Below are 23,257 nucleotides of genomic sequence, written 5' to 3' on the forward strand. Positions count from 1 at the left end.
CACAGCTATCAGAAGGAGTTTCTTCGTGTACCAACAGACCACATTTTGTTTTTCAGAAGCCACCAGATGATTTCTGAGGTCCTTGAAACCTGAAGACTGTACGATATTGAGGTGATGGAGAAGCCAAAAGTTTATGGGATGGCCTGTCACAATCCTGATACACCGTAGAGCCATCCATCCACCCATCCATCTAAAACACCTGTTGAATATGTAGCTATGACTCTCAGGCACTGGATACGGAGAAGACCTCACTTTCTGATTTCAAGAGGAGGGAAATAGAAGAGTAAATCATTTCAGTGTGTGTTACGGTAAGTGCTACAGCTCAGGTAAGCACCCGCACACAGAGGAAGGGCGGTTTCCGGAGACAGGGCGGAGGGGAGAAGGTGGGTGAGCATTTCAGTCTCCACCTCTACCAGACACCCGACTTTGATCACTTTGCCGCAGCGCAGCAGCTGCGATCAACTTCAGCCTTCCTTAGCAACCGGACCGCACCGCCCTGGTGCCTTCCTATTGGTCGCACAGATCTTGATGGGCAGCTCTGCCAAGCAATCCCAGCTCGAAGCTTTCGGCTCCGCGCTTACTCACGGGAGGGCTCATAGGCGTCACCGCCCTCCCCGGGTGCCCCGCCCATTCCCGAGTGGCTTGTGGCGCATGCGTGGGCGTGTTGGGGCTGTGTGCAGGGCCAGCACGGAGCCGGAGGAACCGCGGTGAAGCTCCTGGGCTCCGCCGAGACCTCCGTGCCCGCTCCTCGCCTTGGCCGCCGCCGTTTCAAGCCGTCGCGGTCGTCGCCGCCGCTGCCGCCGGAGGAGCGGCCGCCTATTGTCTTTCTCCGCGGCGAAGGTGCGGAGCTGCTCTGACTCGGCCCGCGGGGGAGCCCCGGGCGCCTCACGGTGAGAGCACAACTTAGTTGGCTGAGTTTGGGAAGTTTTGTGATTTGAGGAGGGTCGCGGGCCGGAGCGCGGGTCCCTCCCCCTGCGGCGGCTCCTGAGGGCGGGGCGGGGCGAGGGCGCGCGGGCGGGCGGGGATGAATGGCCGGCGGGGGAGCGCCCCCCGGCTCTGCGGCCCCCGCCTCGCTCCGAGGCCCCCCTCGCGCATTGTCTGTCCCGGGGCCGCGGCGCGCTTTCCAGCTCCCTCAGCCCAACTTCGGGGCCGCCGCCACTCCCGGGGTAGGGGGCGCGGCCTCCCGACACGGCCGCGATGCCCCCTCGGGCGCTGGACCCCTGGCCCGTGCTTCGCCGGTCGGCTCTTCGGGGAGCTGGGGGCCGCAATCGTCCGTGAGTCCCTCCCGTCGGAGAGAGTCGGCGAACAAGTGCTGCGGACGCGCGGGAGCGGCTCCCGGGGGCCTGGGCGGGCGGTAAACACGTCACCCGCGCCTGCCTTTGGGGGGCGATCTCCGCGCCTGCTCTCGGGGGCGCGGCCCGGGGACCCGCGCGGGTCGGAGACGTGCAGCCCGAGGGGACTGGCTTTGGGACCGTGCCACCGGCTCAACTCTGCCGGGTTCAAGTGCAGCCATGCTTTGAGACCAAACAAAACTTTTTTTTTTTTTTTAAATAAATATGTTTTACTGATCCCCTCCTCCCCTCCGCCGCCCTTTCCCCCCTAAAGCCAACAAGTATGTGAAGAGCTTTTAAAAACATGGGGGAAATCCTCAAGAGTTTTTCCATCGGAAGAAAGGATAGGCTTTTTGTTTTTTGTTTTTGGAAATAGTTCTTACAGGGAAATGATTCCATCGCATGTAAGTCTCTAGATCTTGACTGCACTCAGGAGTTCACAATGTAAGTTGGATTGAGCAATATTTCGGTGTTCGTCTTTACTTTTACACTCCTCAGTGAAGTTATTTTGAGAGTTTGTTGCCGCAGACATACAGAACCAGAGGAAAAAGCAGTGTGCCTTTTTTTTTTCTTATTCAACAACTACCCCCTCCCCTCCCAATTTTATTTTCGGAAGAAACTTAATTTTTTTTAAACCGTTGGGTTGCCTAGATCAGGACGAACGCTGGCAGTTTTGGAAAGATTTTTTTTTTTTTTAATTTGTAAAGGCGTTCTCATCAGCTGAGGTAAATCAGTGTTACAGTCCCGTGGTCTTCCGTGGTCTCTTGGGGATTTGCATACTGCAAGAAGTACCTGCCTTGTTGTCGAGCCTTGGGTGCATGGGTTGTACTGAATTCGGTTCATTTGGTTTATGGTGTGAGAATGAGTCTCTTTAAATCCCCCAGGTGGAACAAGCTTAATTGTCCGTCAGATTCGTGGTGGAACAAAATGACCAGAATGTGTTCCTTTTAGTTGTTAGATCACTTTGTCATCTACTAAATTAAAAGAAAAATTTTGAGAAATATGGAGTATGTCGGTTTGCTTTGACTGGTTTCTCATGCTAAGTGAGTAATGTGGAGAAGTGTTCCCTGGGTTTTTCTGGTTTGGTTGGCCTCATTGTGCTTTGAAGAACCAACTTTCTTCACCTGGCAAAGCTAAAGAAAAATGTCCTAATGGCATAAGCTTGTGCTTTTAAAAGTACAACAGCAAGGTCACTTTTAGGAAGTATAATCCTTGCTCTTAGGCTTTCTTTCCTGGTGGTGTGGTTGTGTGTGCCCGCGTGGGGGGATTGTGGGGAGGGAGGTTGACAGGTTGGAAGGGGTTGTCAGGGAGGGACAGAATGTAAACAAACACTACTTAGAATATAATGAGACAAGTAGGCCAGTTGCTTTCCTTCTCTGATAGCATGTTATACGTACTTTTGTTTTAGGATTTCTCACACTTCATTTATTTGTTTGACTAATAGTAACTGTATGAGTAGTATAAATGGACTCCTGGTCTGTTAACTCCTCGAGGGCTGTGATGCGGCTGGCTTCTCACTTAGCTCTGTGCCCTCTTTGCTAGGAAGGAGTCTTAACACAGTGCAGGTGCTCACAATGTACTTGAATTGAGTGAGTGCTTGGTGCTTCGCTCTAGTGTCGGGCACACAGAACTGCTAACTCTAGGGACTCCGCCATAATGACACTTCACTTTCAGGTCTGTGATGAAATGTAGTTCAGTTTAAAAGGATTTCTGACCTTTCTGCTTAACCTGTTAATTACTTCTTAAAAAGAATTGGGGTTTAAATAGTGCACTGTGGATATCACAAAGTGGTTCTGATTTAGGAAATTTCTCCTTTTGGTGAAATGATTAGGATTGCAGGACAAATCCATTCACTCCTCTTCCTATTCATTCCTCTGTTGGGAAACGGGGCGGTAGCACAGTTTAGAAGAACGTACATTCTTTGGAGCTAGGTGAATTTGAGTTCAAATCCTACCCTTCAGATGACTAGTTGGGTGGCCTTGAGCAGATCACTTACCTTCTCAGAGCTTCAGCTTCCTACTGTGTAAGGGGTAGTAACATACTTTGCAGCGTTCTTAGGAATCAGTGAAACTGGGTGACGTATTTAGTAGCGTGCCTAACGTTAAGTACATGCCTGTTACCCGGTAGCTGTCATGACAATGATTTGGATACATTTTTATATGACTTAGAAAAAAACATTTAAAAAAGTCTGGCGCTTCTGAGTTTAGTGGTTTAGCTATTTCCTTCATAAAGAAGGAATGCCCCTGGAATTGAGAATCTTAACTGCAATTTTTTAAAAGGTGCTTGTTGAACTGAATGTCAAGAGAAGCAGCAGTTTTATCTTCTTAGTCAGCTGTTGGTCTTTGGGACCTGGAGAGCGGCTTGGTAGGATAGAACTCTATGCATTTATAGTGTTTAGGAAATGGTGAGAGATGGATTATTTTTAACACTTGCAATAAGATACCTGAAATAGTTCATCAGTTCCAGCTTTTCTTCCTTACTTTACTTTAATTTTGAAAAATAATAGATACGGATTATAAGTACATTTCTCAAACTTGCTTGGGATAGAACTGGACTGTGGGTTCATGCAGTGTTAGTACACTTCAGAGATGTGAGCAAATCATGCACTTCCCTGCTTGAAGGTGCCACCCTTTGCAGAAGGAAACAGTGATTTAAATCAGTTATACCAGCTTAGTTTAGAATATTCACAATACCAAATGGAATAGATATATTCTAGAAATATGAACCTGTAATGGACATTTCTGTATATTGAATCTCACCTTTCCATTAGTTTTCTTTTAAAATAAGGGTAAAAAGCTAACCATGAGGGACTATAGTAAACCTTTAAAAATGATCAGACTCATACATTGAGGAAAAAAATAAAGCTGAAAAGCTAGATGAACAAACTTGGACTTTTGATAATCTCCTTTGTTAAAGTTAACATTTAAGTGCACTTGAATAAACTTGGTTATTACTGATGGGGACAAGCATCCATTTGGAAGCAGTGGTCCCAAGTCACTGTCAGTCTGTCTTACCCCACTGTAAACCAGGGGGAGGCGAGGAAGCTCTTTGTGGAAGGAGGTTTGTTTCATTCATACGTCCTCTCATTTATGGTCTTCTGGTCTATCTCTGGGTTGATTGGGACATAAGATGGATAGATAACCCATTTTTGTCAGCCCTTGCTCAGAGGATGGTCCCGCAGACCTGATGGTGAGATACTGTGATTGTTACAGATATTTGTGTGGGACAATGGTGTGTTTTCCTTTTTTTAACCTCTTTAGAGCTGTGTTCAGAGCCTGAGGAAGGTGGATCTTACTACTGTGACTGTGTAATGTGGGAATCGGGGTGGTGAGAAGGAAATGGTGTGAGGGATTTACCATTTATGCCACTCTGTAGGCTCTTCTACTGGAAATCAGTTCTTTTGAATTTTCACTTCTTATCATATCATAAGCACATATTTGATCACAGAAATAGCCTTTACCACCTCCAAAGGCTAGTTATTCCTGAATGGTTAGGAATTAAGTAAATTATGCCATGCTGTCATGAATTAGTCTTTTAGATAACCACAAATGTCCAGTGAGGGAAAAGCACCTAGGAGTTATGTTAAATTTCACAGAACCTGAGATGACGCTCTGATGTGATCTCTACTGAAAGCATGTGATATGGAGCCATGGAGCCAGAGGGCTGACTTCTCACGTCTGCACTTCGCTAGTTATTGGCAGTGTGTCCTTGAGCAAGCCACTTCATCTGTCTCAGACCTAGTATCCTTACTTATAAAATAAGAGCTAATTTGGTCTTAATCTCCTCTTGTTGACTGCATTCTGCTGTTATGAGAAGTGCATGCGATAAAGCAGTATACAAATGCCGTGTCATTTTGTAATTTTATTGGTTGACTCCTGGTTTGGATAAAATTCAGATCCTACTCTATAAAAGGAGAAAACATCCAACTAAGTTTATTAGTTTTTCTTTATAAATATTATACCATTATATTTGCTCAGGAAAATGGATACTTCCTACTTTTGGCTCTTACCATATTTCCTTTTATAACATATTTGTCCTGGAGTATTTTTCTAAACTCCGTGCTTGCTGAGAGACGCAAGTTACTCTGAAATCACAGGAACTGACATTGGATGCCAATGCTTGAAGTCAGGTGAAACCACAATAAACAGAGAACAAAGAATGTCAGAATATTTCAAGAGTACAAAAGAAGTTATTGTAGTTGTCTGCTCTTCACTGAGTCATTTTCTTAAATTTTTTTTTTAATTGGTTTACTCAAATCAGGGGCGTGTGCCTCTTATGTGCCGCATGTTGTACTATGTGTCTTACCTACATTTCTTACTTCACTTTAAAAGCAAATCTATGAGGCAGGAATTATAAACCTGTTTTAGGAGGAGGAAAGCGAGTTGACAGTGGTCACATAGCTGTTAAACTTTGGTGCTAAAATTTGAACTCCGATTATTCTGGCTCTAAAGGGCATGCTTTTAACATCACTGATGCTATCACTGGAAGAGTACATTTTTAAAACAAATCAGGGTTATTGAGATCTTGTTTATATGATAAAATGTACTCATTTTAAGTATATAGAGTTTGACAAATTTTGACAAATGTATTCATGCATGTAACTTAACAGCACAAAGTAGAGAACATTGCCGTCACTCCAGAAAGTTCCCTTGTGCCACGGCAGTTGCTGCCTTCAACCCTGTTGCCTGCCTCACCATAAGCAACCACTGCTCTACTCTCTGTCACTGTAGGTTTGACTACATTAGGGGTCTTCAAACTATAGCCCAAAGGCCAAAGCTGGCCTACTGCCTGTTTTTATAAATAAAGTTTTATTGGGACACAGCAGTGCTTATTTGTTTACATACTGTCTGTGGCTGCTTTGGTGCTACTGTGACAGTAGTTACAAGACACCGTGTCATCCACAAAACTGAAAATATTTACTGTCTCACTTTCACAGGAAAAGTTTTGCTGATCTTTGTTCTACATAACCAAATGTAGTGATCACATCTAAAAAATTAACAATTCTATAATATTATTCAGGACATAGTCAACTTTCCCTGTTTGTCCTCCAAATATCATGTAAAATCAAGGTTCACTCAGTACACTGTTATCTCTTTAGTCTCTATTTTATCATTATTTTAATTTTATAATTTACATTCAGTGAAATTCAGTAGCATTCTATGTTTGGACACATGTATACATTCACATAACTACTCCTTCAATCAAAATATGGAGTGGTTCCTTCATTCCCCCAAATTCTTCTGAGATCCTTTGTAGTCAGCCCATTCTCCACCCCCAGCCCCAGGAAACTGCCAATCTGTTTTCAGTCTCCATGGTTTTTTGCCTGTACAAGAATGTCATATAAATGGAGTCATACAGAATGTAGCCTGTTTTTTTTTTTTTTTTTTTAATTTTTATGCTCAGTGACTAACGGTGTTAAGTATCTTTTCATGTGATTATCGCCATTCTTTGGTGATGCGTGTGTTCAAAGCTTTTGCCCATTTTTCCTTTTTTTTAATGGAAGTATAGTTGGTTTACAGTATTACGTTTCAGTTGTACAGCAAAGTGAATCAGTCATATATATATTTTTCCAATTCTTTTCCATTGTAGGTTATTACAGGATACTGAATATAGTTCCCTGTGCTATACAGTAAATCCTTGTTGCTTATCTATTTTATGTATAGTAGTTTGTATCTGCTAATCCCACAATCCTAATCTATCCCTCTCCCCTCTCAGCAAGGACAGTTTAGAAAGTGTCTATAATAAAAAAGAATGTGAAAAAAATATGTATGTTTATGTATAACTGAATTGCTTTGCTTTACACCTGAAACTAACATTGTAAATCGACAACACTTCAATAAAAAAAAAATAAGAATTTAAAAAAAAAAAGTCTTTTAAAGAGTAGTAATTCTTGCTTTTAATAATGTCCAGTTTACTGTTTTTTTCTTTCATGGATCATGCTTTTGATGTAATCTGAGAAATCTTTGCCCACCCTAAGAGCATGAAGACTTTCCCCTATATTTTAGTTCAAAATTTTACATTCAGGTTTTGAATCACTTTGAGTTAATTTTTCTAAATGGTGCAAAGTATTAATTGAGATTTATTTTTTTGCATATGGGGTTGTAATTCTCCATTGAATTACCTTTGTACCTTTGCTGAAAGCCAATTGATTCTATATGTGTGGGTGTATTTCTGGATTCTGTATTTTGTTCCATTGATCTGTGTCTTTCATTTTTCCATTACCACACTGTTGATTATTGTAGCTTTTTGGTAAGTCTTGAAGTCTGGTAGTATGAGTTCTCTGTGTTAATTTTCAGAATTGTTTTTGCATATTCTAGTTGTTTTGTCTTTCCCTGTGCATTTTAGAATCAGCTTATTGACGTTCATAAAAATCTTGATTGGCATTGCATTGAATCTGTAAATCACTTAGGGGAGAATTGACAGCTTAATAATACTGAGCCATGAACATGATATATCTGTTTATTTAGACCTGTTTTGAGTTTTTCATTAGTGTTTTGTCATTTTTGGTAATTGGCTCTTGCATGTATTTTGTAAGATTTACTTATATATTTCATGTTTTCTGGTGCTGTTGTAAATGATGAGTTTAAAATTTCAATTTCTGGTTGTTCATTACTAGTATATGGAAATGGGATTGAGTTTTGTATGATGACTTTGTATCTCACAACCTTGCTAAACTCACTTGGGATCTTCTACATAGACAATAATGTCTTCGGCAAATACAGGCAGTTTGATTTCTTCCTTTGCAGTCTGTATGCTTTCCTTTTTCTTGTTTTATTGAACTAGCTAGGACCCCCAGTATGAGGTTGAATAGGAGTTTTGAAAGTGGACATTTTTCCTGGTGTTAGGGGGGAAACATTCACTGTTTCACCATTAACATGATGCTCCTTATAGTTTGTTTTTCTAGTAGTAAAGATGTCCTTTATCAGGTTGAGAAAGTTCTCTATTTCTTGTTTGCTGAGAGGTTTTGTCGTGAATGGATACTGAATGTTGCCATAGGCTTGTTCTGCATCTGTTGAGATGTTCTTCTTTACTCTGTAGATATGGTGAATTACTCTTTTTGAATGTTGAACTAGACTTGTATTCTTATGATAATCCTCAGCTGGTTGTGATGTATATTTTATATGTTATTGATTTCAATTTATTACTGAATCTTTTGTTTCTTCCATTTGCCTCCTATTTATGTTCTTTTTAAAAAAAAAAAAAAACACTTGGTCCCCACGTATAATACTCATGATAGTTGTTAAAATCCTTGCTCATTAATCCCATTATTTGTTTCTATGGACTGAGTTTTGTTTTGTTATGGGTCACATCTTTTTTTGAATATCTAGTAATTTCTTGCTAGATCTTGGAAATGGTGAATTTTAAGTTGTTGATTGCTGATTGCTGTTGATTGGTCTAAGATAGGCCAATCCTAAACTCTGTCCTTTTACTCTAAGGCTTGTTTCACTCCATTGCTAAGGCGTGAAGTCTCTGTAGTTTCCATTGAAGAATAGGATGTTCTCTGCTCTGGCTGGTCAGAATATCAATGTCTGCCAGCCCTGTGTGAGCTCCGGGGTTATTTAGCGTTTGGTTCTTGGGTCATTCTTTGCCCTCGTAGATTTTTATGATAAGCACACATGGCTTCAAAATTAGACTCAGGAAGGCCTCTGTGTGGATTTCTGGAGATCCTTCATGCAACTCCCTCTTTTCTAGTACTCTGCAGATTTCAGATTCCTTAGCCTTCAACTACTCTTCAACTTCTCAGCTTGACAAGACTGCCGTGTGCTGCTTGGGCTCCTCATTGTACATGGTCCAGGATGTGCCTCTGGGCTGAGAAAGCTGGTGCACTTGTGTGGCTTGCCTCATCTTTTTACTTCTGTTAAGGAGTGCAGTCCTGTGCTACTGGTTGTCCATTGGCTAAAAGATGTTGCCTCATATGTTTTGTCCATTTTTCTAGTTGTTGGATGGGGGTGTGGCAGGGTAAATCTGGATCCAGTTACTCCATCGTGGTTGGAAACTGAAATCCTTCGAAGAGTATACTTTATTGATGGCGGTCACAGTCTTGATATAGTATTCTTCAAATCTTTGTGGGTGTAAATATCAAAGCAACACTTGTCAAATGTCCACTACCTGTAGCTAACCCTTATTCTGTGGGAAATACAAAAAAATAGATATCTTCCAGTGGAAGAGGTACATGCATAGTACATACATGAGATTAATCGAAGATGTGAAATGCTCTAGTGATGAGCAGAAAGAGCAAGATCACTGTGGTCTGATACTTTCGTATAGAAGTGTTTTCTTCTACATTTTTGTTTCCTAGCCTATATTTATAATTCCCTTTTATGGCACAGGATGGAGTGAGTCCACGGGTAGAGTACTGGCTCTTTCAGGTACATTTGGCGACTTATGTGCTGTGTGGCTTTATGTAAATTATTTGTCTCTGAAACTCAGTTTTCTCTTTCACAAAATGGGCATGTGACACATCTTGTAGGGTTGTTTATCAATTTATTCAACCCATATTTGGGTGCTTTCTGTATATCAGGCACTGTTCTAGGTGATTGGGATTCAGTGACAAATAAAATGTAGTTGCTACCATCCAGGGACTGATGTTTTAGTAAGAGAAGCAAAAAATAAAGGGGTGAAAAAGCAGTTTCGGTGATGTCTGGTGGTGAAAATTGTAGGAAGACTATGAAGAGTATTAGCAAAAATTGGGGAAGTCAGACAGTGCCTTTCTGAGATGAGATTTAAGAGAGACCTGAAGGAAGTGAAGGAAGCAGCCCACCTGCAGATCCCTGAATGGTCCAAGCAGAAGGAACAGAAAGTACAGAGAGCTTGAGGTGGAAGAATGAGCAGGGAGGCTGATGTGGCTGGGTAGGGGGAGAAAGGGGGACGTAGGAGGTAATGTATATGTAGGTAAAGGTTGGATCAAATGGGTTTTTAAGTAAGATAGGAAGCAGCTGAAGGATTTGAGCAAGGAATGACAGGAGCTGATTTAGGCTTTGAAAGTTTTGCTCTGGGTCTAGGGAGGAGTAGCAACAGGGAGGCTAGTTAAGAGTTTTGCTCTAGTTCACTCTAGAGAAGATGGTGGCTTGGGTTAGGGTGTGGCAGTGAAATGCATAGTGGTTGGAATCAACATGCACTTTGAAGATAGAAGAACTGATAGGATTAGTTATGAATTGGAAAAAGATTCAGAGCAAAGAAAGAAATCAGGGCTGGGGGAGGGTATAACTCAAGTGGCAGGGTGCATGCTTAGCATGCATGAGGTCCTGGGTTCAATTCCCAGCACCTCCTCTAAAAATAAATAATAAAACCTAATTACCTCCCCCATGCCAAAAAAAAAAAAAAAAAAAAGACAATGATAAATTAATAAAAAAGAAATCAGGGATAACTCCTGGGTGTTTCATCTCAACAACTGGGGGGTGGTGGCATGGTTTCCTGAGTGGGGAAGATGTGGAGTGACTTTGCTGGGAGGAAGAAATTGTGATTTCACATCTGGACATGCTGAGTTTGAGATCTGTGAGACTTTTAAGTGAAGATACCAGTAAGCATTTGGATCTGCAAATCTGGAGTTCAGGAAGAAGTCCAGACTGGATACACGAATTAGAGAACCTTAGCCAGAGAGGGGAGAGTGGGGTTATTGTGGGAATTAGGAGTATAATACAAAGCTCCCGGAACACAGTTAGTGGGGGTCCATGGCATGGTAGCACTAATAATAGTGACAGTGGTAAACAACAACAAAAGTTAGGTCTATCAAGGATCTGAATGAAGAAGACAGGAGTGACCTGAAACAGTACCTTGTGTGTTACGTCAGGGTTATAGACCTGCTGGAAAACTTTTCTCCTCTGAGCACAATAAAAATATGATCAGGAAATACTTTGTACATTTCCAGTCTCTGAGGATATCTGTGATCTTTAATGTGATGCAGGTGTGTCATTGCGTGTATTTCACACACATGATACACAAGACAGTTTGGAAGGAGGCTATTGCCAAGCGTTAATGTAGTTTCATTTGAGGAGTGAGGTGATATTAGTGTATTGTTTGATCTTCTAAATATTTTACAATGTATGTATTTTTCTTTAATCTTATTTTCAATAAAGGGAGTTAATACTTTTGGAGCGGCTACTCAGTTGGTGAGCCTCTGGGCTGACGAGTTTCATTTGTTTATGGTTGCTAGCACTACTTCTTCCCATAGATGGCTCTTTGACGATGGTCTATTGTCTTGAAAATTTGAGCCCTTGATCACATTGGGGAGTGAGGGAAAAGAGAATGGGTGGTTTTGCTGTGAGTCCACAACAGCTCCTGGGAAAATTGTTAGCACATGTTCTCCCCACCAGGCTAGATGGGGCACCATTTTGTTCAAAGGGAACATTATGTTGCATTTGCATTGTGATGGGCAGATCGCTTCAGATAAATTGAATTTTTTTCCCCCTAAACCTGAATTAGAATTATCCATTAGCTTAGAGTTTTAGAAGCATTCTTTTCACCAGGTGATAATGGACTTTTTGCAGATTAGACATTTTCCGTAATTTATGAGTGGCTTCTAAAAACAAGCACACTTAGTAGAGTTTGAAATGATAATCTGTAAATTAATTCATCTACCTGGTGTTGCTGGTTGAGTTCTGCCCTGTTTAAAAGTAGTTGTGTTTCTGGAGTTGGAAAAGGGAGATCATTGTGGCACTGCCAGGGAATAATTTCTGTTACCTTTTATAAGCTGGAAGAACGTGATTTTTTGCCTCTTGGATACTTTGTGCACGGAGTGGCTGGGCTCGGAGTACAAAGGAACTCTGGATGTGGCTCTGCAGTTTGGGAGTATTTAGGGGAAAATGTGGCTGCAAGAGTTGAGAAGTAGACATCTAATTGTTCGTTAGGTCACATGAAGCCTTGGGGCCTGGCTGAGGTGCTTTCTCTGTTTGAGGATTAAGGATGTATATGGGTCAGTAGACAGGAATGGCCAGGGCTTTTGCCTGGGCCCTCCTGCTGAATTGGTGCTGTATGTGTATGCTTAGAGCATAGGATAGAATATTTAAAGGACCTTTTCAGTCTAGAGAGAGCTTTTCCTAAAGATCAGGCAATTTCCTAAAAGGTGTTTTCTAAAAAATGAGGTCATTAAAGGGAAGAAGAAACTTTGGGTGCCTACCTGTGTATTGCGTGTTCACTTACATTCTCTTAATTCCTTACAATAATCCTGTATGATAGGCATTATTCTTCTTACTTTTTTGATGAGAAAACTGTGGTTCAGAGGTTTTAGTTTGCTTTTCCCAGGTCAATGAATTATGATTTTCATCCAGAACATTGTGACTATAAACATACTCTGGTTTTGTTACATATGCCATAAGTCACATTTTTTCACTCTTATAATTATATCCAAAGTAGCCAGCTTAAAATTCCAGCTTGTTCTTGTTGTAAATAGAAATCATTGTGGTCTGCCTTTCAAGTTTTCCTAGAATTCCTAAAAACATGCTGGGCTTCTATGTTTGTGCCTTGAAAGTTACAGAAACTTGCCAGAAGAATTGTATTTTACTTCACATGCGGGAGCTTTGTGGATCAACATTAATAATTAACATTTGCATACTCTTTCACATCTTCGAAGTGTTTTACAAACAGTTAATTAGTTCATGTTTAACCTATATTGAAAGTTGAAAAACCAGTTTTTAAGGTTCTTTTAAGCAGTACTGAAACGTTAGGGGGTTAAGAAGTAAGTCTTCAGTAAGAAAAATGTAAGTATGCACCGTACAATATTAAACATCTTTCCTTGATCCCCTAGCTTTGTGCCCAGCCTTGCCTACATCGGCATGTTTTTTGGGTGCACTTCTTCTGCTTAGTGCAAGGGAATGGAATTATGTGGACTGAAAGAAAGACAGGGTTCAGGATTATTGGGGAAAGACCTGGATGATTCAGTGAACTGTATTGCAACTTTCTTTTCTGTAGTCTCTTAAACGTGAATGGTCCTTAATTCCTATGGGGGTTTTGAAGGACGGGAAGTGATTGGCACAGAAACTTTGGCAAGTGAACAGAGTCATTGTACATGCTAATTTCTGGGAAAAATTCTTTCCTTTTTCCCTCCTGGTTTAGGAGATAACTCTGTAACTGAATACTTCGCTAGTTTCCTTGCTTGTCACCTGATTCCAACCCCCTGCCTCGCCCCCACTCCCCCAGTAAAATGACTTTTACTTGGCAAGGTTGTGCAGTTGGAAGAAGATTTGGAAGGAGACACTAATCTCAGTTCAGCTGTGTTTCTGTCATATAACTAGCTGTGTGACCTTGAGCAGGTTACTGCTTTTCTTCTGCCCTTGAATTCTTTTGTTCTGTGAAATAATGTGTTAAACTCACCTTTGAGTCCTTAGAGGAGTGACTGGAAGAGGATATAAAACTTACACTCTTGGACATGAACTGGAACAGAGGGTATTTTCATATTAGTGAAGATTCTTCAAAGTTGCTGTGACTTCTTTCTTCCTATTTTGTTTGAAATAATTTATTTTCTTACTGCTTTTGCCAGTTGCATGGCTACACTTTAAACATCTTTTTTTTTTTCTTTTTTCTAATACGGAGCAATAAATAGAACCTTTTGATAAATATTGTGTCTGGGTGATTTCCTAAGACAAGCCATGCTGGTTCCTTTTCATCATTGCTTATAGTCTGGTCATTCAGAGGGACGTATTCGTGAATCTTTGTCTAGATGATCTTGCCAGAGAAACCTTAGTATGTGATGCCAGGAAGGAGAATTCTGAGAGCTTGGCATACACGTTTAATAACATTTTTATTATGAATGAGAATCTGTTCTTTTAATGGAGCCAGATAGGCATGGCCCTGAGTTTTTCCCTCTACAAGTACTGTTATTTTTCAATTCTTTCTCTTTTTTCCACTGCCCTGTTCCTTCACTTCTTGAAAAAAATCTGAAAACTTTAAAGTGAGATGAATTTGAACCTTTTTGTAACATTAAATACAACCAGGCTTAAGCTTTTCCTCCTTTTCTACCAAGATTTATGATAACATGGTAGGGATGTTATGCAGCTGGACCTTGACTGTTAAAAGTATATGTGAACTTTGAGTCATTGTGATTGAGTTAGTTAATTGTTTAGAGCCACCCTTTTATTTTAGAGGATGTCTTTAGGTAACATATATTTAACTTTTTTGCAAAAAGGAGACTTTTTTGGCCATGTTTTATGAATTAGACAAGATAGAATTTTTCTTTTGAAAACACGTGTTATAGCAGTATCATGAACTATGGAAATAAATGGATTTTTTTTTTCTGAGATACTATGCCAGCAACTAGGTTAAATGATTATATTTCCTGTTTAGGTTTGGTATCTTGGGTTGTACTGTTTTCGGCCACCTCTTTAAGTTTTCCAGATGTCTTTGCCCACTGTTCGTTTCCCCCTCCCAGTTAATTCAGTAAAATTCGTTAGTCACATAGCTTACTGACTAGGTGCCAACAAGGTAAGCCTGCATGTCCGTATTTCCTCCTAGATTTCAAGCTCCTGGAGGACAGATTTTGTGTGCTTTGTTAATTACTGTATTCCCAGCACTGGCGTTATGCATGGCACAAAGCCATTAGTTGCTACTCAGCAAATATTTGGATTGATGAATGGATGAATGAATTTGTAGCACAACTGTATATAAATCACACATGCATATTATTAAAATATTAATAAAATCTATCCTTTGAGAATAAATGAACAGAATTTTTTTCTCTCAGCTTCAATTGTAGTTTGATTTTGGGGAGTTAAATCATCCCTTTTTGGGGAAGAGAAGGTACCATGTTAATTGGAAGACTGGCCAGTGCTGACCAAGTCTGGTGGTAAAATTTGTTCAGCTCTCCCCTGGTTTCTGTGCTCCACAGTGTAGGTCTCTGCCTGTCACTTTCTGCTTTAACCTGTTCAGCAGCTTCATCACTGACATTAGTGTGGCTCACATACAGATGTAGATGTGGCTTGCCTGCCTAATTTTTAAAAAATGTGATCTAAATGCATATTCAAAATAGAACAGTAGAATTGACTCCTATATACCCATTAGTCAGATTCTGGAGACTTAGCAAGATTTCGCCATTCTCTGCAACATCATTTTTTATATAATAGTGATTTTTAAATAGTATTTTTACTTCAGTGTTTTAGTACTATAAACTGTGAAGTGTCTCAGTAAATTATGGCATGGTACGTTTCCAGGATACGGAATAGACAACTTTAACTCAAAGCAAATGAGTGCTGAGTAGCCCTTTTTCCTTTCAGCAGAATCATTACAGAAATAGGACTATAAACCTTCTATTAAGCACTTTTGTATGAAATCTGAGGTTTCTGTCAAATTAGACATGGAAAATTAAACAAAGCTGCACAAATTACTGATCTGTGCAGTTTCTGAGTTCTCCCTTATGTTGGGCTTTCCCCCCACTTCTTCGGATGACTGTTTCTCTTAAATGCTACTACAGGAATGTTATGATTTATACAAAATAATTTTTGGTTTCATGTGAGTAGTTTTTCACCCCCCCCCATAGAATTTAATGATTCTTCTTTCTTTTGAGAATCTGTTTTTCTTCCTAAAATGCATTCCTGTTTATTTTGATTTTTGTGAAGGAAATACTTTTTAGGTAATTGAATACCTTCATATACTTTGTACTTCCTTAATAATTCATTTGGCAATGTATGTAAAAATAGTGTTGATTTTTCTCATGCTTCCTAATTCAGATCATCATCTTAAAAGCTTTCATTTGAAGCCCCAAGAACAGTTGATTCACTGTTTTTCATGGTCCCTATTTGTATATATTGTGTCCTAATCTCCTGAGTTCTCTGAAATACCACACTGCCCTCACCCCAGCCCACCTCCCCCCCACCTCCCCGTGGTAAAGTACTCTTTGGGTTGCTTTGCCAAAAGTGCCTGTGGCTGCCTAAAGATTACCACTTTAATTGTTCGCTGTCTAGGATGCATGCCTGTAAATGGAGATTTTTCTTGCCAGAATTTAAGTGAAAGTAATGGTTTAACTGTGAGATACCTCAGGACCCAAAGAAAATTAAGGAGGAAAATTCAGAGGAAAAGTTACATGTATTCTCTCCGGTCAGCCTTGATGCCTGTTGAAATCTGCAGGGCCTTGTTCACTAATACAACAGCTGTCATTTATTGGGAACCTCTGTTGAACTAGGTGTCTGACGTGTATCAGTTCACCTGAAAGGTGTTTTTATGATTTTGCCAGAAAAGAAAATTGAGGTGCAAGAAAGTTAATTCATTCATTTTAGGTGTACCAGCTTGCTATATGTTAAGGCTTATTAAAGGCTTGCTATATGTTAAGGTCACTCCTGGGTGCCGGGGAACCAGAGATGAACAAAACTAAGACGTAGTCATTGCCCTTAAAGTGCTCATGGTTTTGTTTCTTGATTAATGTGTGATAGCAGCAAAAGGAATAGTAACAGTTGCCATCATCTATTACTATGTTGCATGTGCCAAGTTTAGTACTATGTGTTCTCTATACCCTTGTTTCACTTTAATCCCCCTAGCTCTGAGAGGTGGGGTCTGTTGTCTGTATTTCACAGATGAAGAGACAGGCTTGGAGAGGCTGGATAACTTGCTCAGGGTCACAGAACGTGGCAGAGCTGGGATTGAGTACGAATCTCTGACTCCAGGCTCCAAGCCCTTCATGCATCAAGAACATTTTGACCAAGAGTTAAAATAAGTAATTGTGTGAAAGAAACATCCATTGTGAGCTGTGATTTTGGCAGAACTTAATGTAACTTTGACTTTGCCAGTAGATTTATTTTTATATTAATTTTCTGCTATATACTCTCTTATTCTGGAAGTCATCAGATAGTTTTCATGATTCATAAGGGATTATTTTTTGTCTTTTATTAACATCAGTAATGTACAATCACTCTAGAAACTCAGGAATTACACATAAACAGAAGAAGTACACATATGAATAAATGACACTGCCTGGAAAAGTTTTTGGGTGCAATTGGTGTTTTTCTTTCCAAATTGAATTTGTAGAGGGGGTGTGTGTGTGTACATTTATATATGCCACATGTGATCATATTTTATATGCTCTTGAGTATAAGCAGATTATGAAATATTTCACAACTGTACCTTTACATGATGTCAGGTAACCTACGTAATCATTTTAATGGCTATATAATTATTGTATGGATTTAGATTTATCTCAGATCACCAATTACCTTTGAATATTTAGGTTGCATTTCTTTTTTCCCCTCCCTCCTCCCCTTTCTTCTTTCTGCTGTTGTAAACACTGCTGTGATGAACAACTGTGGACATAATCTTGTATTCTTGTTTACTTCTTTCTCACAGAAATGGAATTGCTAGGGCAAAGACTGTATATTTCAACAGCTTTTAATAGATGTCAAATTGTCTCCAGAAAGCTTGTATTATTTACACTCCCACAGGCAGAGTATGAGTGCTTGTTTACCATTTATTTCTCCATAATCTTTAGAAACAAAGTTTTAAAAAAATCCGGTATTTAAAGGGAAGCTTTAAATGCCATAATAAAATTACTGGTAGAATTACTGAAATACTGGCAACTAATTATAACTAAAAGAACTTTGTATTTCTAGAAGAATAGGAAAAAGTTCATGAAGTGTAGTCTCTACTCTCTTAAGCACTGAAAATTCTTCTAAGATTGGTTCTCTATTATAAGGCACCTAAGGGAACTTTCAAATAAAGAAAGTCACTGATAATTATGTTTTTTTTTGGCTACTCTTTAATTGTCAGTCCTAATTAACTCCAGCGATGAGACAGGGAAGATGAGATAAGATTTGTACAGATAATATGGAGTAAGGTACTTTTCTACACAAAGTGCTCTATAAGGGATGATCTGTGGCCATTCGGTTCCATATCCAGATGTGTATAAGAAGCTTTAAAAATTAATGTTATGTCTGATGTAATTATGAACATGCACAATTCATATATGTGCCCAAAATCACAGTCATGTGTTGACAATTATGCTTTAAATAACCAGGAAAATAATCAAGTTAAACATTGGTCTGTGCTCCTGACTTACTCATATAGCCAAACATTTTTCTGTGAGACAGAGGTAAGTTAATTGGTCTCAACTGTGATAGTGATTTTAATCAGGTAAAGTTTGTCAAGATTTTCTGTACCATAGGTAGGAAGAATCAGTTGCATAGCAAGTTATATGTCAGGTGGGTGCATACGCCGATGTCCTGGCGCTGTGATACACCTGAGTGTCTCTGTTCTGTTGCACAATCTTAGGAGTATTACCTCCCTGATCTTTAGCCTATTCCTGGTTATAGAGAAAGATTTGCTGGTTAACTTAGTAGATAAATCATATCACTAGAAGTAGAAGAATTGATTTATGATGGCTCTATAACAGTGTTGTCCTGGTACATGTAGATGGTTGTTCAGTTGTGGGAGGACTTCTGTGGTCCTCTTGGAAACACCCATTTTTTTATGTAGCATACCTGATTCTTGAACTGTTCAGATTTCATTGATGTGTCTGGATGTTATTTTGGTTAAGTAGGAACCCTTTTATGTGGAATTTTGAGAACATCCTCTCTACCATCCGGAAGTCTCAGAGGCCTTCTGTTTTGGAAATCTTTTGGGGTCAGATGAGCTTTCTTCCTCTTTCTCTTCCCACATTCCTTCTCCTTCTTCTGGAAAAGACCAAGTTGTCCCCCACAGAGTAACTTTCACTTTTTTTTTTTTGTTAATTTGACTTCTGTGGGTTTGCTGTAATACTTCCTTTGAAGGAAGTCCTATGGCCAAAATCAGTTTGGAAACGTCTAGATTGAAACACCTTGAAAATACCTTTTGATGCTATGATTTGGAGTTTATGAATACTCATCTGTAGTCTTTGTTCTTGGTATAGTTCTGTCACAGGGAAGTACAGGCTTAATTGCTAAGTAACTGCAGAACAATAGATAATTGTGGTATTTTGACTACTTGTCTGTGCCCTGATGTCAGCTGCACATGAGCTGTTTCTCAACTACACAGTTAGAAATTGAAGCACTTTTTACCTCTCCTAACTTGGAGAATTCTAATAAAAAGGTCAAGAAAATCATATTCCTTGCTTATCAAAACATTAGTGCTTCCATCACTTTTGGATGGAAGGATTTAAAAGCTGATGTGAAATCCACTCTTTCCCTGCTGTTGGGATCACACCATATGAATAAAGCAGATTGAATAGTGAGTCGAGGCATGAAGGGCAGCTGCTGTTTATAGTTTCCTGGAGCCGTGGTGACCTTTGAGTGAGCGAAAAGTAAACTCTCTTTGAGTTCAGGCTGTAACACCTTCTGGTTGGTTGGTGGTTTCCACAGTATAACAGCCTGTGCTGATGTTACTACGTGCATTGTCAGTACTCATTAGTGTAGTAAATTACTAAGGAGAGGGGCCGACCAAGAACGAAGCAAAATCACTCTGGATGTGGATAAGCTCAGTGATGTTAGATACATACTAAATGAAAATTTCTCCTTCAGCTGTTGTCCGTTTCCTGTTCTGCCAGTGTATTCTAGAAGCACAGCTTTGGTCATATCACTGCCCTATTTAAACATGGTAGTTCCTCACTGCTCACAGAATAAAATCTGAGAAAGGCCTGGCACAGTTTGGTCCTGACTTGCTTTTAAAACTGTTCTCTCGCCACACTGACCTGTACCTCCAGTGTGTGCCTTCGCCCTTCATGCATTTGAGAAACACATATTGATCACTTTGCATGCCAGTGCTGAGATTGGACTCTGGGGACACACACAGTGTTCCTTCCCATCTCTACATGTCCAAATTTGACTCAGCTTTTGATATAAATAGGATATTTCCTATTTAAGCCCTGCTTCATCCTTACAGTTGGAACTAATCTCTCTTTCTGACTTCTCAAGCCTGTTTGACACCCTGCTTTCTCTCCTGTGTTGTAAGCTTTTATGTTCCATCTTACTCCCTTTACTGGGGTAGTGTCACACCATTCCCTAGCACCGAACTCCCAGCGTAGGGTAGGGACTCAATAATGTTTACTGAGTGGTTGTTAGGCTGTGCCTTCTGTTGAAAAGTCAGTCAATGATTAATTTGTTTTTGTTTGACAAATTGTGTTAGTTATCTTTATAAAGTCCTTCTACCTTCCTTGCTTGCACTTGTGCTTTCTGGCTTTTAATGTATTTGTGCATTCTCAGCAACTTTTGTAGGGTTATATGCAACTTAGTTAGGGCCATATGTGGCAGTGGCTTTTTTTTAAAAACCATATCTAGAATGCTATGTCCTAGAACACACTAACACGCTGATGAGCCTTCTTTACCATTGCATGAGGTCTGTTATATATTTTTTTAAAGAGTTACCATGGAATTCCTTAACGTGACTTATCGGTTAAGTCTAGGGCTTCAGAATGTGTGTCAAACGATTTAACCAGTTCAAGCTTTGTTTTGTCTTAATGTTTTGCTGTCTCTACTGACAGTCTCATTAAAGATACGTACCCTTGATTCAGAGTTTCAAAATGGGTAGTTAAAAAGACCAGATTCTTGTCTATCTAACTTTGTTAGCTTCAATTGTGAACTTTGTATCCACAAAACAAGTGGATTTGACAAGCATCTGTGATTCTCGTCTTGATTTTACAGAGGATCAGGTAAGTTATTTGAATCTGAATGTAGTGTGGATGCAAAACTGGGAGACAACAAAATTCTGGTAGAGTTCAGATAGGCTGAAGGAGACTTTAGATGTACTGAGTGTTTACGCTGTGCTGGGTGCTGTTTATTCACTTCATGCGCTGTCCAGTAAGGGAGTTTTTAATCTTTGTGTTTCATTTCAGGAAGTCTGAGGTCCAAAGAAGCTAGGATGCTTACATAGGCTATAAGTTGGTAAGAGCAGGATCCAGAATGTTGGCCAAAATCTGTCTCACTCCAAAGCCAAGGTGCTTCTGTTGTGAATTGCAAGCAGTTCTAGGTTTTGCTAACGGAGTGGCCTTTGGGACAAAACGCAGGATGGCTTGGCTGTCTCTTGAAGGCAGGACTACATGTTGTGTATGATGCTATTTGTAGAATAATCTTAAGATACAAAGGAGAGAGACTGGATAAGACTGGCTAAGGCTGTGTCGTCTATGATAGTGGAGTAATTCCCTTTGGTTTTGTTAGTGTGCTTTATGTCCTGAGATGAAGGGACCCGACTGAGAGTCCGACAGTGTTGTGTGGTTTTTTGAGTGCGGGTTCAGGTCTTGCTCGCACTTAGCTAGTTTTTGTGACCTGGGACTTGATACTTAGCCCTTCTGAGCTGCAGTTCTCTTGTGTGTAAAATGGAGAAGACAATACCTACTTTATAAAGCGTGTTGCTGGATTTCATCAGGAGCTGTAACTATTATTGGGAAGAATTTTTTAAAATGCAGATCACGTTATAGGATGTTGGAAGGTAAAAGAAGACATACACAGCAGGTACTGACCTTCCTAGTGTGCGTTCCTATTAAGAAGTAAGTTACCGTGTTTGTGTGTTCCTCTTTTAGGATATATGCACAGTATAGCTCTCTAATAAGTTGCTTGCAACTTTCTTTGCTGATTTTTGTAAGTGCAAGTAAATTTTATAATCAACATTTTTAAGCAGAGCATAGACACTCAGGGGAAGAAATCATATGTAAGCATGAAGCTAACCTGATTTGTTTCTAGGGACAAATTATCTTAGATTCTGTTCAGCAAACATTTGAAACAGCATTTTATGAGTTAGACCCTGAAAGAACTGAGGGAGGGTAACGTGCAGTCCCATTTCATGAAAAGCTCATCTCTGGAGGATAAGCATCTTGCTCACAAAACAAAAAGGATAAATTTTGTTGCCAGTTATAAGCACAAGTAGTATTAGCTCATTAAAAAAAAAATGAGCAAAATGAATGGAACCAGCCACTGAATGCAAACATAATTTTTGGGTGAGATGGAAATTTGTGGTGTAACAGTGATATATAAAAAGCTCTAAGGAACACGGAATAGGGATGTGACACTTGGACTGGATCTTAAAGAGTGAGTATAGGTGTTTGCCAGGCATGGGTTGAGGAGAGAAAGAACAGCAGCCCTGCAGGGATAGTCTGTGCAAAGAAAGAGGGACGTCAGAGAGCTTGGTGTATTTGAGCAGAGTGAGCAGCGAGGTGGAGTGATGTAGTGCGGGTGGGGTGTAGTCACAGAATTAGGTTGAAAAGTTAAGGTGGAATGGGTGGAGTGTCTTTGTGTCACACTAGGGTATTGAGTTTGTCCTCCCAAAGCTGAAAGGAGGATACTCTGTTTTTATTTTGGATAGTTCACTCTAGGAGCAGTATGGGTGATGACTTGGTGGTGGACAGGAGACACTGCCCCTCAGAAAAGAGGTAGAGGAGACCATCACAACTGTTTAGGACAGAGGTGATGAGGGCCTGAATTGTGCAGTGAGAATAGAGGGGTGTCAGGAAGTCTCCTAGACATGGTCAAGGTCAGATGGATTAAGCTTTGTGAACAGATGGTGGGAAGTAAGGGGGGACTGGAAGTTTCCAGCCTACGCTGCTGAGTGAATGATTGTGTACTTAGGGGCGTGATTCATTATGGGAAGGGGGTTATGGAGGGGTAGGATTCTTGGAGGAGGTAACATTTGAGCTTGGCTTAGATTACCTCTTTCAAAGTGGTTTTTGCTTTTGCTTACAATCTGTTCTAGAGTTCATTTATTCATCCAGAAAACACCATCTGCTTACCATGTGCCAGTATTCTTTATTTTTTTAATTAAAAAAATTAATTTTGGTGAAATACACATAACATGAAACTTACCATCTTAACCATTTTTAAGTGTACAGTTCAGTGGTATTAAGTGCATTTACATTGTTGTGCAACCATAACCACTATCCAGAACTAAAACTCTGTACCCATTAAACAGTAACAGTACCCATTTTCTCCTAACCCCCAGTCCCTGGCAACCACTATTTCACTTTATGAATTTGGCTCTTCTCGGTACCTTATATAAATGGAATTGTATAGTGTTTGTCTTTTTGTAACTGGCTTATTTCACTTAGCATAATG

At 40.1% G+C, this 23,257-nt stretch overlaps 1 protein-coding gene across 14 annotated transcripts in view; it reads left to right on the plus strand.

Annotated features, from left to right (window-relative positions):
- The first annotated feature begins 638 nt into the window (after positions 1-638).
- Positions 639-23,257, plus strand: part of AKAP13 (A-kinase anchoring protein 13) — a 293,291-nt gene continuing 270,672 nt past the window's right edge. For all 14 annotated transcript variants that reach the window (XM_074354303.1, XM_074354305.1, XM_074354308.1 and 11 more), the window contains exon 1: positions 639-890. The gene's annotated coding sequence lies outside the window, so the exon portion shown is untranslated. The remainder of the gene's footprint in view (positions 891-23,257) is intronic.

Source organism: Camelus bactrianus, chromosome 27, assembly GCF_048773025.1.
Source record: "Camelus bactrianus isolate YW-2024 breed Bactrian camel chromosome 27, ASM4877302v1, whole genome shotgun sequence".
Classification (NCBI taxonomy): Eukaryota; Metazoa; Chordata; class Mammalia; order Artiodactyla; family Camelidae; genus Camelus; species Camelus bactrianus.